The 18,504-nt window shown below is 46.6% G+C and overlaps 1 protein-coding gene across 1 annotated transcript in view; it reads right to left on the bottom strand.

Moving 5' to 3' along the window:
* Window positions 1-18,504, bottom strand: part of LOC135920245 (protein eva-1 homolog C-like) — a 671,604-nt gene that overhangs the window by 635,094 nt on the left and 18,006 nt on the right. Inside the window, exon 2 of the mRNA XM_065454419.2 lies at window positions 17,558-17,676. The gene's annotated coding sequence lies outside the window, so the exon portion shown is untranslated. The remainder of the gene's footprint in view (window positions 1-17,557; window positions 17,677-18,504) is intronic.

Below are 18,504 nucleotides of genomic sequence, written 5' to 3' on the forward strand. Positions count from 1 at the left end.
AGCAGTAGCTCCTTCTGCCCATGGAGGTAACTAAAGAAATCTTGCAGAACAGAGCTAAAAAGTTATTATAACAGAAAAGCTCGAAGATCAAAGTTCTATGCGAGATGCGCAAATCTGCAAGCCCGCCATAGTAAGGTGATCGACCCTAATAATAACATGATGAAAAACAAAAACAAAAAAGCAACCTAACCTATTACGCGGACAGAGACGGAGTAGACGCACAGTAGCGTTGAACTCACAATTAAAGTTTTGTTGAAGACTTCGCAAAATATAGATTTTCAAATGATCAGAGAAAAAAAAACGATAACAAGCAAACTTAAGGCGAACAGTACACGTCCTACGTTGATATGGCTAAGCTACGTCCTGAGTGTGTATTGCGTAGCGTATACCTATTCTATGCTGTTTCTTCTTCGTTTTGTATTATTGTATTTTCCATTGCTTCAGTTACTTTTGTTTTGAATTATACCGTATATATCTACAATTTGTTGTTATCCCACGCTTTATGCAATGCGGTATCTGTAAATTTGTGTTTGCACGCGGGATTGGGTGCTCCAGAAAGGTATGTCTGCAGACTGTGTTCTCGTACTCTGTTTATTATTGATATATTTTGCTTATATCTGAGTGCTTTACGAACTGTTTATGCAAGGGTGCTGGGACATCTGTCAGGTTTTTTTGCTTTCACTTCAAGCCCTCTATTGATTTTAAAAGGAAATATTAAAACAAAGTGAAATTAAATGGTAGCGAGAAAGCCTTTAGAAGATATAGGCGCTTTCATTCAAGCTGAAATAGACAACAGGGTACCTCTACATGCTACACAGATAAGGAAGGAAGGAAGGAAAAAGTGGAGAAGGAAGGCAGGGAGGTTAACCAGTTTCGCTTAACCGGTTTGCTACCCTACACATGGGAGCGGGATGGGGGAGATGAAAGATGGGAGGAGAGAGAGAGAGAGAGCACATAACACAGCGAACACATCGTCAGTTACAGTCCGTCACTCTTGCGCAGTACGCGATATCACTGTCACAGCCGCTTGTCCAAGCCCGTATCCTTCATAAACCGAAGTAGTCCCTTCGTCGCCTTCAGCTGCGATGTCTTCTGTCGGCGATGTGTGAAAATGGTTGCAACTGACAATGGTCTATTGTCCAGGTGCGCTAGAACAGATGCCATGGACTGTCTCTGAACATTATATTCAGGACAGTCGCACAGAATGTGTTCCAGCGTCTCCTCGCAAAGACAGGCATTGCAGAGAGCGTTATCGGCCATTCCAATGCGAAACGAGTAGGATTTCGTGAAGGCCACCCCTAGCCATAAGCGATAAAGCAGGGTGGCCTCACTTCGGCGGAGTCCAGTTGGCATACAGAGACGCATCAATGAGGGCAGGTCGTGTTGATGATTGCTGCGGTTGGTCGGGCTGCTTGGTGTGCACCATAGAGAGAGCGTGATCTCCCGTGCAAGCACTTGAAGTCTGCTGGCTGCGTCGGACCGCGAATGTGGTATGGCCTCTTCCTGTGTGTCTTCAAGAGCTGTCCGAGCGGCTTTATCAGCGTCTTCATTTCCTATGACGCCGCAGTGACTTGGCAGCCACTGAAACGTCACGTGATGCCCTTTCTCATGTGATGTATGAAGCAGGCATCGAATATCGAGCACGAGCTGTTCGAATGGCCCGCGACGCAGAGCTGATAGCACAGATTGGAGGGCTGCCTTTGAGTCACTGAAAATTGACCATTGTCGAGGTGGTTCCCGATTGACGAAACTAAGAGCAGCGTGAAGAGCAGCTAGTTCCGCAGATGTAGATGTCGTTGGGTGGTCAGTTCTAAAGCTGATGGTAATACCTCTTGCTGGGACGACCACAGCACCGGACGAACACTGGATGTTTGTGGAACCATCTGTATAAATATGTGCACTCTCCGCGTACCTCTCGTGCAGAAGAAGCAGAGACAGTTGTTTGAGCACAGGCGACGACAGCTCAGACTTTTTCCCGATTCCTGGTACGCTGAGATGGACTGTGGGGCTGACAAGGCACCAAGGGGGTATCGGTGGCTTAGATGGAGCGGTGAAGCCCGAGGGAAGTTTGTCGTTGTACTTGACGATAGTTTTCGAGAATGATGCTTGGTGCCTCTCTGAAGGTAGTGTTGCAAGGTGGTGATAGGGGGCACGTGCAAAATGTCTGATATGCGTTCTCAGGGCTTCCACCGTGATGTGAGTTTGCATTGGATGGTCCCGAGCAATCGCAATAGTTGCCTCAGTTGACGTGCATCTGGGCAAACCAAGACAAACTCTGAGTGCTTGAGCTTGTGCTGCCTGCAGAACACGAATATTTGTCTTGCAGGTGTTGGTCAGTACAGGTAGACTGTATCTTAAGAAACCGAGAAAGAGAGCTCTGTAGAGTCTCAGCATTGCGTCTACTGACATCCCCCACGTCTTTCCTGTCAAGTATTTAAACAACTGAGAGGTTGCTGTCAGGCGCCGTTTCATGTAGGCCACGTGTGGGCTCCAACTGAGGTCTCGGTCGATAATTACGCCAAGAAATCTGTGGGTTCTGACATAGGATATGGTCCGCCCATTGATTGAGATGACATAAGGCGTCATTGGTTTGCGACTAAATGCTACTAGGGCGCATTTTTCTGGCGATATGCTCAGACCTTGTTCACACAAGTAGCTCGATGTCAAAGTAGCCGCTCTTTGAAGCCGTGCACGTACCTGAGGACGTGTGACTGCCGAAGTCCAGACACAAATGTCATCTGCGTATATTGAAATTTTGGTGGTAGTTGGCAAGTGTTCAGCAAGCCCAATAAGAGCGAGGTTGAATAGCGTCGGGCTAAGAGCACCGCCTTGAGGAACGCCCCTGCTGGTATAGCGTCGCGTAGTTGGGCCATCGTCGGTTAACACATAGAATGATCTTGCAGAAAGGTAACTTGCGATCCACAAAAATACTCGACCACCTAGGCCAACCGTCACAAGAGCGTCGAGAATTGCCTCATGTAATACGTTATCGTATGCCCCTTTCACATCTAAGAATAAAGCTGCAGATAAACGTTTACGGGACCTTTCGTGCTGGACATATGATACGAGATCAACTACATTGTCGATGGAAGAGCGGTCACGTCGGAAACCAGCCATGGAATTCGGATAAATCTTGTAGTATTCAAGGTACCATTCCAGGCGGCCAAGGATCATCCGTTCCATAATCTTTCCTACACAGCTGGCCAACGCTATGGGGCGGTAAGAGGCGAGCTCTAGCGGGGATTTGCCCTGCTTCAAGATTGGCACCAGGCGGCTCACTTTCCATTCGTCAGGAACATTTCCCTCCTGCCATGAGGTGTTGTAGAGACTCAATAGTGCTATCCGTGCGGATTCTCCGAGATAGCAGAAGGCTCGGTATGATATACCATCTGGGCCCGGAGATGATGAGCGCCTGCAGAGAGCTAGTGCTGCCTCGAGCTCCTCCATTGAGAAAGGAAGGTCCATGCGGCAATCACGGGAACGGGGGACGTCATCTCGGGCTGGAGGGTCTGGACGTGTCGCTTGGTCTGCCATCCGCGCACAAAAGTCTTCTGCGACATCGACGTCTTGCCGCCCTTGGAAAAGCGCGAGCGCCTTGAAGGGAAAACGCTGTTCCGGAAGGCAACGCAGACCTTGCACCGTTTTCCAAATATGAGATAGTGGCTGGCGGGGGTCGAGTGTCTTGCAAAACGTTGCCCAACGTTCTGACGCTAATCTATCCATTCGACGCTGAATCTTCTTTTGTATCCTCCTGGCTGCCCTAAGGTCATGGATTGATTTTGTACGCCGATATCGACGTTCCGCCCGGCGACGAAGTGCGCGAAGTCGCTCTAATTCTATGTCGAAGTCATTCCGCGTGTGAGAGATCGTCAGCATGCGAGTGGTGTTTCGCATCGTATTTTTAATTGTTTGTTCTAACCCAGAGGGTAGGCCCTCGCTGCAGGCATCTTCCATATCAGATTTGAACTTGGCCCATTGAATCGTCCGAATGGTATTCCGTGGGCCAGATCTAGACGACAACCCTTTGATGTTCAGATAGGTGGGAATGTGATCACTCCCATGTGTCTCAATATCTGGAAACCACTTCACACATCTGGCGAGAGAGTCGGAAACGAAAGCAAGGTCGAGGCAGCTGCCGTATGACACGCCTCGAAGAAAGGTCGGGCTACCATCGTTCAAGAGAGTAAGGCCATAGTTGTATGCGATGTTTGATAATCTTCGTCCTTTTGCATTTGTCTTTGTACTCCCCCATGCTGGATGGTGTGCATTGAAATCTCCAATGATGATCCATGGGGTGGGGCAAACACTCAAGATATCCGCTAATCTTCTAGTGTCGAAATTGCTGGAAGGCGATATATACACGCCTATGAGAGTAAACAAGAGTTTGTTCTTTTTAACTGTGATGCAAATGTACTGATTGTCGTCGTGGGGCGCAATTGGTTGCAAAACATAGGTGAGTTCACGACGAACAAAAACGATGATTTTGCTGCATGCACTATTTGTTGAGGACATGAAACATTCGTACCCTGACAGTCGGATTGGTTTCGACAAGTTGGGCTCACAAATGACAATGAGTGGAAACACATTGGTGTACACATACTGACGGAAATCTGAAATTCGTGATTTTAGCCCTCGGGCGTTCCACTGCATGACGGACGCTGCCTTGACTTCTTTTCGGAAGGATGGGGTATGGGTAGCCATCTTTCTAGTTGAGGGATTCAAGCACTGGGCTTAAGGCGTCCAGCACTTTGAGTGCGCTTCGAGCAGACGGTGTCCCCATCTCAACTAAAATCGTTCGAATAGCCTCCATGAGGGAACGTAGCACCGAGATGACTTGACCATCTGGTTTAGGCGAATCATCAATGGCCGGAGAAGGCTCCGGTGGGGCCGTGACCTTCTGAGGTTCCCTAGCAAGGGAGCGGCTCGGTAGCGCAGGCCATTCCTCTAAAGAAAGAGTCTTATCAGATTCTCTCGTGGAAGTGGTAGGCCCTTTCGCGGCGCGAGTAAGTGGTACCGTAGTGGAGCGGGTACTATCGATTCGCGCATGCGCCTTCTTTGAAGACGTACGATGGTGTCGACGTCGACGCCGACGCCGAACTACTTCGGCTGCCTCCCTGTGGGCCGAATTGTCTCTGGCCATTTGCTTAAGAACCGCGCGCTCCCTCTTGATGCGGGGACAGTCCTTCGACGAGGCTACGTGAGGGCCGCCACAGTTGGCGCACTTCAGAACTGTGGCACCACAGGTCTCTTCTGCATGAGGTTCAGCGCAACGGGGACACAGTAGCGAGTTGGGACACACGCCCTTGACGTGTCCCAGCCTGAAGCACTGATGGCATTGAAGCGGCTTCTGGATGAATGGTCGAACCGGATGTCGAAAATGTCCGACTTTAACGTGGGATGGTATGCAATCCCCCTTGAAAATTACTTTTACGCAGCGCGTATTCCCAAGACGGCGCACTTGCGTAATGATCGTGCCCTCGTTTGCCGGCTTGATGAGGCTAGGTAAATCATCATTGGGAATGGCAGTGTCAATGTCGTAAATTACACCAGCTATCGATGTGTCGTCGATCGGGATGAAGGGGCGCATTTTGATTCCGCCTAGCTCCGTGATTTCTTGAAGTGTTCCAAGCGCACTCGCGTTGTACACGTCTATGGCGAGTATATTCTTGCGTGGGTTTATTCTGATGTCTTTAATTTGATTCGGCACCGCACGTTCCAGAAAAATGGATAGGGCTTGCCTGTTCAGCAACCGTAGGTTGCTTGACGGTTCTTCCGGCATAAAGATGATGACGTGTGGCCAGCGCGCAGGCCTTGACTTCATAGTCGTAGTGCTCGCAGGAGTTGACGGCGCTGTGTTGGCGGTCTTTCTCTTCGCCCTCTTACTCCGAACGGGTATGAAGCCGTCGTCGGATGAGTCGTCTTCCGACATAGAGTACAGCTCGGTGTCCTCGGTGTCGCTGGTGGAGCCAACTCTCGCTTCATTGCGGTTGACAGCCGTGATGACTTCTGGCCAGGTGGGCCTCTGGCATTCTCCGCGTCCACGGCCGCAAGACGGGGAGGGGAGGCACCTCGAGAGGCGAAGATTTCACCAAAAAATCAGAGAGCACGGAAACAAGCGTTCCGACAAGAAGACACTTCGTCGTCTTCCTCCTACACAGATAAGAAGTATGAAGCGGAGTGATGGTGATTGTGCCAAATAAGAACAACGTCACTGCACTTTATAACCTGCCAATGGCTCAGCAAAAGGGTCTTAAATTTGTGGGTCCTTAAATTTATCGGTCCCTTACATTAGTTTTTCTATTGTTTCTTGTTTTCTTTCTGTATTAGAGAAACGCTATACAGGTTTCGCACGATCACGTACTGTGAGCGATCAGGCTCGACTCAGCAGTATCCATTAAAAAGAGATACGATTCCGCATTGCTCGGATAGCTCCTCGCTCGACCATCTTCAAGTTGTGCTCACGCATTTTCTCTTTTGTTTCAATGTCCTAGTACTCGTTGCTCTGTGACCGTGCGACCATGTGTATAGCCACAACCGCGGCACCACCTGCAGTTTGGGAAATCGAGGAATGGCACTTGGTTCCTCATGAGTGATCATGGCCGTTCACGTCCCACCGAGTCACCGATCCAAGCGGACGCACGTGAGTCCCAAATTGCACCATTTTGTCGTTACCTCGGTAGCTTGTGGTACCAGTGGAACGCAATAGGTAACCCATGCAGCACTGTTTTCCACATAGATGAACCACCGCTGGCTTCCGCGACTCTGCTTTCCGGCGTTTCTAGAGGTGCACTGTCCCTTTTCTGCACTTCTGTGCGGCCTGCTGCCTGGGCGCATACTTAATGTTGCGCGCCACTTTGGTAAAAGAAAGTATGCTTTCTTTCACAATTCCGATAGAGCGGCAAGGCTTAGATAAACCGAGGTATCTTGACTCCCGTTTCATGTGACTCCTTCATCTTTCTTAATTCGCTCTCGTACTCCTTGGTTAAAGTTATTCGCCGTCTTTATGCATTAAAGTAAGATTTACGTTTTTAACAAAGTAAATATTTCTTTAATCTGCACTCTCGCTGCGAAAAGAAAATTGTACATGAACCATGTTTCTGGAAACCCTTGCAGCACGTGCACATTCGAACGAGTTGTAACTCCTTCCGTTACTCTGTGTGATACGTCGGTTCATTCCGTCTTGTCATACTTGGTATTTTATTCTTTGCATCCATGTGTGTGTGTTGACTCGCTCATAGATGTTTGGAGACGTAAAAAGTGTTCTCCTTGCCGTTATCCGCATAATAAACGACTCACAACACTCGGCACTCTGTAGGTACCGCTACAGCCTTCTATAAACAATAGACGTACGTCATCGCTCCTTCAACACAGTGTTATCGAGCTTTGATGCCCACTACAGGATAAAGCACTGATTCAGTTGGCAGATGAAAGGTACGCGACTAAGCAGCAGCTAACCACTCCGCTAGCGGCTCGTCTGCGACATTCTTGTGTGTGACGCGATTCAGCAGCATTAGGCCACATCCCGCGTGTTCGCAGGAATTGTCCGTCGCCGTGTGATTCACGCTTTAATATCATCTTCAGACGACGTGTCACGGAGCTGCCATGAAATGGTCTCTGGCCAAAAGTGAGAGCCTTATTCTCTGTCCACCATTTTCTGGGATATCATGCTTAGTGCGCCATCGCAGGATGAGCAAAGAGACACGATGTCCTTCACTGCAGTGAAACCTCGCGCTTTGACATTTTGTTATATGAATTCAAAGAATAAACAAATAAATAAATAAATAAATAAATCGTGCCAGGTACAATGGGCCAACATTGCATGACTTTCCACATGCAATGTTGGTCTGCTGCTGCAATGAAAATTATTTCCTTCTGACTAGAGAAAAAGCAAAGAAATTAGTTGATGCGTGAGCTTCTGTACTCGTAACAATAAACTCAGTTTGCTGCCGAAATCAAATTTTCCCGTCCTACTTTTTCAAGCAAAATCTGCGCTGCTGCGCAAGGCATCGACCGTAGTTATATGGCACGAAATGCTTTCAACTAGAAGTTCTCGTCTGACTCACTTTCAAGCCACATAACACCGCTCACCTGGAGGAAAAAAATGGTATTCTTGTTGACACTGTGTCTTTAGCGAAGCTGAGAGCTTGCAGTGCAATTCCTACGTTGGCTACCCTCAATCGCAGTATTTCGTTTTCGTATATTTTAAAAGCTCTCTGTTATTCTTAAAAGCTGCTGAACGCTGAGGCGTAAATAGACTAAGAGCATTTCGCTAAATGAACCCACTGCGGCTTTCCCATTCTCACAGATCCTAGGCGAACTTCCACTGAGGTCACTTATGGCAGCCTTTACCAGCATTAGGGGACATTCTTGAATAAATTATACACGCGTGTCGGGCATCGAACGCACTAACTCACACTCAAACACAGGTTATATTAGAATTTGCGGGAGGACAGCGATAATGGTCTCAAAACTGCCGTCAAGGGGGCAGGAGAATGTTCCCTCCCGGTGTTTACCGAAGAGCTGGACTCTCTTTCAGAAAACTTGCGGCGACTAAGAGTATAGGTTTGCGGAACTCCGTTGTTTGCATAGATGTCTGAGTCATTGAAGTGCCTAAGCGAAGAGGATAGAAAGAAATAGTAATGTGCAGAAAGTAAATCTACGTTGTTCCTACACCAATACAGTTGAATAATCATCTCGCAAAGTAAAGCTGCTGAAATGAAAATTATTTCCTTCTGACTAGAGAAAAAAACAAAGAAATTAGTTGATGCGTTCGAGCTTCTGTACTCGTAACAATAAACTCAGTTTGCTGCCGAAATCAAATTTTCCCGTCCTACTTTTTCAAGCAAAATCTACGCTGCTGCGCACACCAACTTTATTGCGGGATTATCACACACATGTAAATGTAACGTGACAAATAAACCTCTCAAGATGGTTTAGGTCCACTTCAGTTGTCGTTATGACGCACGCAATACGTTTCTGTGACTTTGAAAATTTTGGATTATACAAGGTGCGCGCCCGTTTCAAAAGAATAGATTTTTCGTGGCAGCAAAATTTATTTACGTAACTTAAATCTGTAGGCTGGTTACTTGTAAATAACGCCAAATGCCGGTGCTACCGCGAAATCAGGTAAACGTGAACAAATTCGATTGAAGTAGAAGGCGTTGTTTTAATTTCGCTTTCGCCATTAAGCGTTATATTAGCCTGATTTCGGCTTTGAAGCTCAGTTTGGCTTACACCGTTGGCGATCTGTTAAGTCAGGGTTCGTGTGAAATCATTCTTTCGAGTTATTACTCGTAAGCACTACTTTAACTTATGCAGTGTGTTTCACGTACCTTTCAGTGCGTTTCGTTGCATTGTAGAGGGGATTAAGAAACGACCGATCCAAGTTATTACAACTTTTGCGTAATTGATCGAAGTTATTTAACTAATGAAGCAGAAAAAAAGAAAGAACACTCCAAAGAGAGCCACATGACGAGAAACCATATGTCGTTGGTTTCATTCAGCTCTGGTTAACAACTTCTTTTTTTTAAAATCCTTGGTTCAGGTTACGTGAAACACCCTGTATATTTCTGGTCACGTTTCTATTATCCACCGAAAGTGCCAGCGACCGGATACCAGACAGCAGACGAAGTTGAGTGCACTTAAAGCGAAAATAATGAAGGCATGCTCTTGTTCGACAGATCTGTGCCGCGCAGTATAACCAAAGCGGGCATGCGAAAGTTAGTCGCGTAAGGTAACACTTTTATTAGTGTCGTATAGGTTAGGCTGGCGCTTAAGCTGGTGACATGCCCATTCAGTTGTTGCTTTGTCCATTGTCTTCTTCAGGTGTCAACGTGCGCTTTGAATGCCTTTGTTTGCTCACGCCGAAGCCGAGAAGTGTCCACGAGTCCCGCAATGGTAGGCATAACAAACGACGTTCTGCGACGCTTTGCGACTGAGCACATCAAAAAATGGGACGAATTTGGCTATCGACGTGTACTTCGAAGCTGGATCTCGGCTCTGCCAATCGATGGGCATGAACAGAGACAAACTTCTGCTCGCCGATGGAAATCTAAAAAACGGCAACAATCCTTGTCGTGTCCTTCCTCAGTCCGCGTTTTCTTTGCGCTGTTTCTTTGGAAACCGAGAAGTCTGCAGACAATATCATGCAGGAGCTATCAGAAAGAAGGGCTGTCGTCACGCGAAGCAGCCAAATCGCGCGTGAAATCGAAACGCATCCGATAACGGCACAGCTGATCGGGAGCGCTCTGTTTTTGAGGCACTCCCCGTCGTTTTAACAACCCAGGCTGCGTGTGTGCGTGGTGAATGAGTGTTTTTTTTTTCTTCGTAGCATTCTCTGAGATAGTCCCTTCTTCACGCTGCAAAGGATTGAATTCTCAATCGCTTCCTTGCGATAGAGGAAGGACATCGCGGAGCTAACGGACATGCGGGGTAGAGAAACTATCGACACGAACAAAAGTCGCAGCCTTTTCTCGTGGGATCAATAGCCTAGTGTGCACAGCTGGGTGAAGTCTATACAGTAAATAGAAATGCTTAGCTGCAGCTGCGTGGCTACGACGTCGATGGCGTCAAGCGTGGAGACCCAGCGAACGCTAATCGAGGTCTTACAATGTGGTCACGTAAAGGATTGAAATAGTAGTGATTTCATGATGTGTTTGGCGTAAGTAGAACGAAGTTTTAAGTGCTACTATTATCTATGTACTTTTTTTATTCCCAAGAGTGCTTATGTGCCATTAGGAAGACATTATTGTTACATTCTTTTCGGTGCAAACAAGGTGAAGAAAATGATGATTGATGCGCCTGGATTGAGAGAATGACGAGATCACGGTGGCACGGTGGTTAAATTCGGTACACAAATAGAAGGAGAGATATCCATTTCATGAACAAACGCTCAAGGATATATTGGACTATGATAGTAGCGGGCACACATGAAGTCGTGACATTTAACGAGTAAATAACGGTTCGCCGGTCATTACAACTGTCACGCATCAGTTCAATAACCATCTTTGCAATCAGCGTTCATCCTTATTGTGTGCGCCCTTTGTCTATACATTATGTTGCACTGTAAGAATGCATGAACAGCCTTAACCACCAAGCAATCACCCAAAACCCTCTAAAAAAGATAACGCAGCGAGAATGTTCCAGTAGTGACTGTTCTGCAATATTTTGCAATAGCGTTGCAAAAACTGTTATGTGTTGTTATATAGTCATGCCAATGTCATTTCCAGAGAAAATATTTTGATAATTCACTTCGTCAAGGACATCAACCGGAAAGAACTTGACTCATCTTGTAATCAATGATTCATCATTCTTTATTGGTCTATTTCGCATCATCTGTCTATCCATTTCATTTCAACGCGAGATCTGTTAAGGCTTCTTTCTGGTGCACGCTATGCTTTCGGTACAAGCTATGTCAAAAAAATGGTAGTTTTCGAAATAATGACGTTGCAAGATGAAAATACATAATAAATATTAAAGAAAACAGGCCATCTTGGATATCAGCCATGCCATGTAGAGGTTGTCTGCAAGAGATATTCGAAACATCGCATTTTACGACGGAATACCCAAGGATCACTTTGTGAGTTGGGCGACACATTCTTCTTGGTTATTTTTTTTTTCGCCACCAGAAGCAGCTCCATTAAGCCGGCAGGTTGCGTAGAAGCGCACGCGTTATACACGCATTAGTTACCACCAAGAAAATTTTTCGATTTGTGAGATGTTTTGATCGCTGTTGTTTTGATCGGAAGCAAAACAAATGCATTTGCCCTCAATGCTATGAGCTAATGTACAGCTAAATTTCGCTTTCTAGAACTTTACAGAACCTAATCGAAGCATGGCACGGGAAATGGCATTATCTAGGCAATTTGGCAAATTGTGAGTGCTCAGTTACACGGCGTTTTCCTTAGCAGTCTAGAGAGTGGAGACAACAGAGGCATTTAACTCTTACTCAAGCTTCCCACGAAACACCACTTTCCGTTATTGAAGTACATCGGCTCATACATGATGAGACCCCGGAGTGAGGGTTATGACTGCCGTAACGTCCCATAAACGAATAATAAGGTGTTCTCTCTGATTAATACAAAATAAACAATCGCCCTACTCCTTTCGACGTATTCGTGATTACGCGAGGAGCGTTCGCGACTCAGACTTCTCCGCAATAGCGCAATTTGCATTCAGAAGCACGTTTTGATGGCTCATAGTACAAAAATTCTGCGTCCTCAGTGGTTGGTGGAAAAATGTACATGAGCTGAGACTAACATTAAACAGAGAGCAGGAGGGGCAAGTACAACTGAAAACAGCAACTCTATAGTTATTGTTAACCTCTGTACCAATCTCTATTATAACCTTGTCATTCACTGACTATCACTATCAATCATTCTTCATTCTTTAATCTGTCTTTAATCTGTATTCATATGACGTGATCATGCTTCGGAGGACACTCCGGCGGTCAGGTCTGCCGACACAAACTATCTCGTAAATCGGGTTGCATTAGGTAAACGGGGACACCAAGCAATAACGTCAAACTTCCGAGACTCGCGCCGGAACAAGCATTACTTCCCGCGCCATAACTGAACCCGGCAAAGCCGCAACCAGCCTGGAAGGTAACTAACGGAGCAAATAAACAAAAAATGGCTGTGCCTTAGCTAAGGTTAAGCCCAGAATGCGAAGCATACTAGCCTTTATTTTATTTGTTGAACCACTGTTTAGCCTGGTGAACTGCTGTTGCTTGGCTATATTTGGTTCGGCTAGACGAAGAATCAACTCATGCAGGCGAGCGCACGAGCTGAGACCCGGCTATGTAGCTACGCGGCCGCAAGCGAGCGCACGAGTTGAGCCTCCGCTTTTGCAGCCGTTATGACGTCATATGGTAGCTACGCGGCCGCGCGCGGCGCAGCAAGGAAGAGCGTGGTTGTGTGGCTAGTATGCTTCGCATAAAAGGATGCGTTGCCTCGGCGGACACGCGTTCTGCAGCAAAGCGGGGCGGGCGTGCCCGTCTGCACTGCGCCCAGAAGCGCGGACAATGCCTCGGGACGTGGGTGTAAATTATTCGATGCACGCCCCGTTCGCGCGCTCCCACTTCTTCGTACTGTTCTGTTTAAAGTGAAATTCACGCATCCTGCAGCCGCGTTTGATTGGATTCGAAACGCATGCGCACTCACAGTCGTTTCATTATTGAGACTGAGCCGCCCATTTTCTATCTTTTCAGATACTGCGGCACTCCTTTAGCGCATTGCTTGCCGGGCTTAGGCTGTATACCACCATTCAAAGAAATGCGTTGCCGCTAAACTAGCGGGTATACTCTGTTTCAATTTGGATGTGTTGCGTCGTTCTATGTAGATTCAATTATTATTATTATTATTATTATTATATGAAATTAGTAGCGGCAGTAAAGCGATCCACGCGAAGCACACTGCGTGCATTCAGATTTATGTTATGGCCGAGCGTGTCCATACAAAACTTTTACTATACTTTCGCGCACGTTATTTACGGTCGCAACCGCGGCCCTGTTTTTGTGCGTGCTTTCACCCTCTGTTATCAGTTAGAAGAACTCGAGTTAAGCAGGTGCGAACAGAACGGCTCTTTGCCATAGAAACGGAAACACAGTCAAGTGTGGTAAAGCTTCACGTGATGCGGCGAATCAAAAATGTTTCATGCGTACAAGATTGGTTGGAATTACGAAGGACATTGCCGTGTCTTTATATCGATGGAAGCAACAGTGCTCATTCGTATATCCATATAGAACAGTAGTTAATCATAATGGTGACGATCATTATGATAAGTTAGAACTCGCCCTGTGCACATGTCCTTGTTTCAAAGACAATGTGAGCGTGTGCAATTTGGCGGTCTGCAGAATGTGAGAAAGTAAGCCTAATTTTTACTGTGAAAAATTTGTTCGGCTTGCCTTTTTTTCTTCTTATTGCTGACTCGCTCTATCTAAAATCTTCTGTCTGATAAATGTCCGTCACTGGTGTCGGAAATATGAGGTGCTGTTACTCGCGCACGTGACTTTCCTTACCGTAATAAACACCATAAAGAGAGAGAGAGAGAGAGAGAAAGAAAATAAATCGGAGGCAATGGTTCGACAAAGAGACCTGACAATGGGCCCCGACGAAGACAATCGTTCCTGTGGAAATGTTCGCTACAGCAGGCGGTGTCCTCTTGCTGGACCCCTGTGGATCATTTCAATATAGTGACTCGCCTCACTTGTTCGAAAGTGTCGCATCTTGTCGTCGCTGGAAATGAGGCTAGAGCAAACGAAACATTCTCGAGCGTAGCACAATTCACTGTTCTAAAAAAAAACATTTCGGGGTTGGCATAGAGTGATTCGAACCTGAAATTTCGCGTCATTTTCATTAATTTCATTTGGTTACAATAAAGACCCCCTCACAGCTGGAGTGGACGTGGGGGAGGAGTGCTACATAAGAATTGGGCATTCGTAAGCACATATAGGAAATACAAGGTATTCATACAAGAATTGTGCCTAAAAGAAACAGCAATCACGTGAAGCCGTACTGTGATCTTTTAGGGGAAACGCTGTCTAATCGTTGAAGAGAGTTCGGCGGTTCCCACGTTCATGTGGGATTCGGAGTGAAGCAAAGCTTTAATGTTTGGACAAATAGTAAGGCAAATGTTAGCTCGCCAACTTTGCACAAACTAGCTCAGCAACGTGTTTGATTGCTCCGCTTGTCTGTTCGGCCACGTGCCCAGTGGCACATACGCTTTCTACCGTCATTAAATTAGCCTAATTTAGCGCGCTACGAAACCAGGAAACTCATTGCCTCCAAAAATGCTTGTAGTTTATTCATGTTGGAATGTTAATGTGTTAATATGTCCGCCTGTTGCATAATAAAGCGCCGATGTGTTGATTTAGTTAGTCCAAGAACATGAGACACGAACATAATCCCACATTAATACCTTCCTAAGCGAGTTGAACGAAACACATACGAGCTTAAAGAGAGTTTCATGTTCCATAATGAAACCTCGAAATACGTCGGTCATTGGCCACTTCATGCTGCTCTCAAAGTCCATGCAACTGAACACTGTCTAGCTACAGAGCACAAAGAATGCATTTGTACACTGTATAAGAGAAAGGCAATTTGTTTTTTTACATTTAACTGAACATACGGGAAGACGACGCCCTCGCATTTGACTCTTCCCATCGGCAGAGGTAATACAAGAAGTATGCCGAGTGATGCGCGGAGATCAATGGTAAAGTCACTTTGACGGGAAGCGAGCTTACTTGCAAAGGATAGGGAAAGAAATGTTAGCTGTTCCGCCCCACAGAGGAAAGCGCTTGCCGGAACAAAAACAACATATCTTCTGTTCAACAAAGCGCACAAGTCCTGCCTTAGGTGCTCCTTCGGCGGCAGTATAGGTGTGCAAGTTTAAACAGGGAGGAATGGTTAAGAAGCTTTCCTCGGGAAAAGAAAATAATTACAAATTCCGACGCTTGCCCTGCAGCCATTGGAGCAGTGAGGCGCAGCACGCTCCTACGACATACTGCTCGCCTTTGAATACACCAAGCCCGTCAACGATAACGCGCTAAGATATTCGTGAGCTAGGGCAGCTCACTGCACCCGCCCAGGGAAATGGTTTCGAAGGTGCAGTTAGATCCTTCCATGCTTCTCTGGTTAGCGTCAGAAATACTGCTTCTTAGCTCTTGCCGGAAAGCGGGAGGAAATATTCTTCGCCCCGCTTGAGCTCCGTTTCCTTCTCTCTTACCGATAAACATACGTAAAAGAAAGAGAATCCGCGGAAGAGGGGCAGGTGAAAAGTACGCTCTAGATGCATGTCTTTATTACCTGACGAAAATTTGAAAATCTACAGCGAAGCAACTGTTTGCACAGTAAGCAGTTTCTAAAGATCGGAAGCTGGAAATGAAGTGAGCTTTCATTTTATACTTCCGGTGCAACCCTCCTTGACGAAATGAAAGAGCAAAGAGTTATTGAAAGGAAAAGCTCAGAGGGTAGGCTCTAAGAGGATATTTCTCGCGATCTACCTCACGTTTTCTTGTGTTTGCGCTCGCTCCATCGCCTTCATCTCATCCGTTTGACTTGACGTAGTTATTACACTGATACTCCAGGCTCAGCTAATGGGATGGGTACGGACAGGGTAAATGTGGTGAAAAAAGTGGGAGGGTGGGGGTTGTGATGAATTTTACAATGAGCACCAGCTGTCCTTCAAGCTCGCCATAGGTGATGCAGTTGCGCACAGTTGTATGACACGATTTCATGCTATATGATGTCGCAATACAGTAAGTTGGTGAACGAACCGATGAGGTACGTCAGCGCCTTTTGCACATGTCAAGTACACAACATACTACGCAGAGTGATTAGGCACATGAGAGCTTCCTAATGATGTTAGTTCAAGTGCAGGATCCTTACCTGGTTTCTTCTGTTAAATCCGCAAAGGCCTCTTTAGAATTTTTCCAAAGGGTCCACGTGCATAACCCTTTGCCTTTTGCTTTCATTCGTTTAGCAAATATCTCATAAATGCATTCCCGTAGTGTGGCACCTTTTTTCACGGCGTCTTGACGGCGACAACAGTAACTACAGCAACGGCGATGGTACCAACAGCAACAACTACAATAATACGAGAAAGTAGAACTTGCAGTTATCGCAGTTATCGCGGGTAAGCTTCAATTGCACCCTTGATTTTGATCTAATCTGTTTGTAGTGTGACGTCTCAACACCACCAAAGGTGTTAATTGAACGTTTGCCGCGAGTCAAATCACCACTCATCCCTCGGCACTTGTCCAGCCGTCAAGACAGCATGTAAAGCGGCTGATGCAGGGTTTCGCGAAAGAATCTCAGCCCGTGCTTCACCTGGCAGACTGAGCAAAGCACTGGGGGGAAACGACGAATGAACCAGGTGTCGTCGGATGACTTCTTTCCACAGATTTCAAGCCAGTTTCTTCCAGGAGGAGTTACTGCGGGTTTTGGTGAGCATGGGCGTGGTATCGCAACGGAGTCGACGATGGTGATTTACTGCTGGACAGTCTTCAGATTCCCTAGTCGACTCGCCTTGCTAGAGAATACAACGGGATTAAGAGCAGATGCTTTTTGACAGTGAGGACAAAGGATCCGGATGTGAAATGAGACGTTGAACTTGCTCGTGTAGGGAGTGGGCTTCTGTACTGGAGCCGTGTAACTAAACTAAATAAACAATTTTCCTACATTTTCTACAACCTGACGTAGTAGTCGATGGGCTTGGCGGATTCCATACCCCACGTGCCCCCCTAGCCGCAACAGTAGCGACAACGCTAGTGTAGCATCGACGTTATATTTGTAGGTTTTACAGCCTAGCTGTTAGCCTCTCGGCGGTCGGCATTTTTCGTGTCCATCCATGAACAAAAATTATCATCCCCAGCAACGGCGCATGCCCCCCTAGGCAATGAAAAATGCCATCGTGCATCCCCCTCGTAATGTAGAGGCTATCAAGCACTCAGCAAATTTCACATCACTGAGAAAAGTGATGCGAACAGTGCACACATTCGTTGAAACCACGCATGCAACGTACAGAACAGCATGCGAATCATGAATAAAGCAATGCATACCTTCTGAGCAGTTTCAGTAGTGGTTTTGCACCAGGTTCGCTCGACATCCGCTTTCGGAAGGCCGATAGGATGAGTCATATTTCTTTATTTTTTAGAGGCTCCCTCACCAGGTTCGGGCTCTGCAAAGAAAGAAGCGCGGCCTTACACCACGTGGTGGCGATCGTGTTTGCGAAGTATGACAAAGCAGCGTGGTGCAAGAATTGTTAAATTTCAAATAGAAGGACGCGCGCCCTTCTTATCGAGGGAGCCGCGCCTTGAGGGAAAGTGTCGATGCGACACACGCAAACGGCTCTACCCAAGATGAACTCTTACCATCGTTCGCCGTGGCCACGTGGCTACGGTTATTCATGGAATTCGGAACGGATACAGCGCAGGGGAAAACAAAGAAGAAAAGAAATAGAGGCCGGGCTCGCCACGTCAACGTAATTGGATCCTTCGGCTGCGATATGGGACTAGGCAGGGAAGCAACGCCCCTTGCAGACGCTAGTCGAGACAAGAAGAGAAGGTAGTTCTATTCACAGTGATGCTCGCCTCCTGGTGGCATGGTAAGAGGACAGTCCAGTTTGTCTCCTCCAATACGGAACCGATTGGAAAAACAATTTCCGTAAAATTCTCGCTAGACGGCGCCTTACAATTTACAGTGAGTATTCATAATTTGCATTTGAGTCTAGGCAGGGGCCCTTTAAAGCAAGTAACTTTCCTTGGCGTAATTCGTTGCCCATATTCGTGGTACGTGGCGACCGGATTATTAAAACAAAGGCGCCGATGCAAACTGCAAGTACGCTGTCGTTGTGCGTCGCCGAACGCAAACTGTCATCGATTGTTGAGACCCACGTGCTGTCTGTCTATACAAGTGCTAGAGATGTGCTGGCTAACGGCTCTGTTCTTTAAAGAATAACGCAATGAAACAACAAATACTGCGTAAACTTCCTCACTACAACAATTAT

The sequence above is a fragment of the Dermacentor albipictus genome, chromosome 5, assembly GCF_038994185.2.
Source record: "Dermacentor albipictus isolate Rhodes 1998 colony chromosome 5, USDA_Dalb.pri_finalv2, whole genome shotgun sequence".
Taxonomy (NCBI): Eukaryota; Metazoa; Arthropoda; class Arachnida; order Ixodida; family Ixodidae; genus Dermacentor; species Dermacentor albipictus.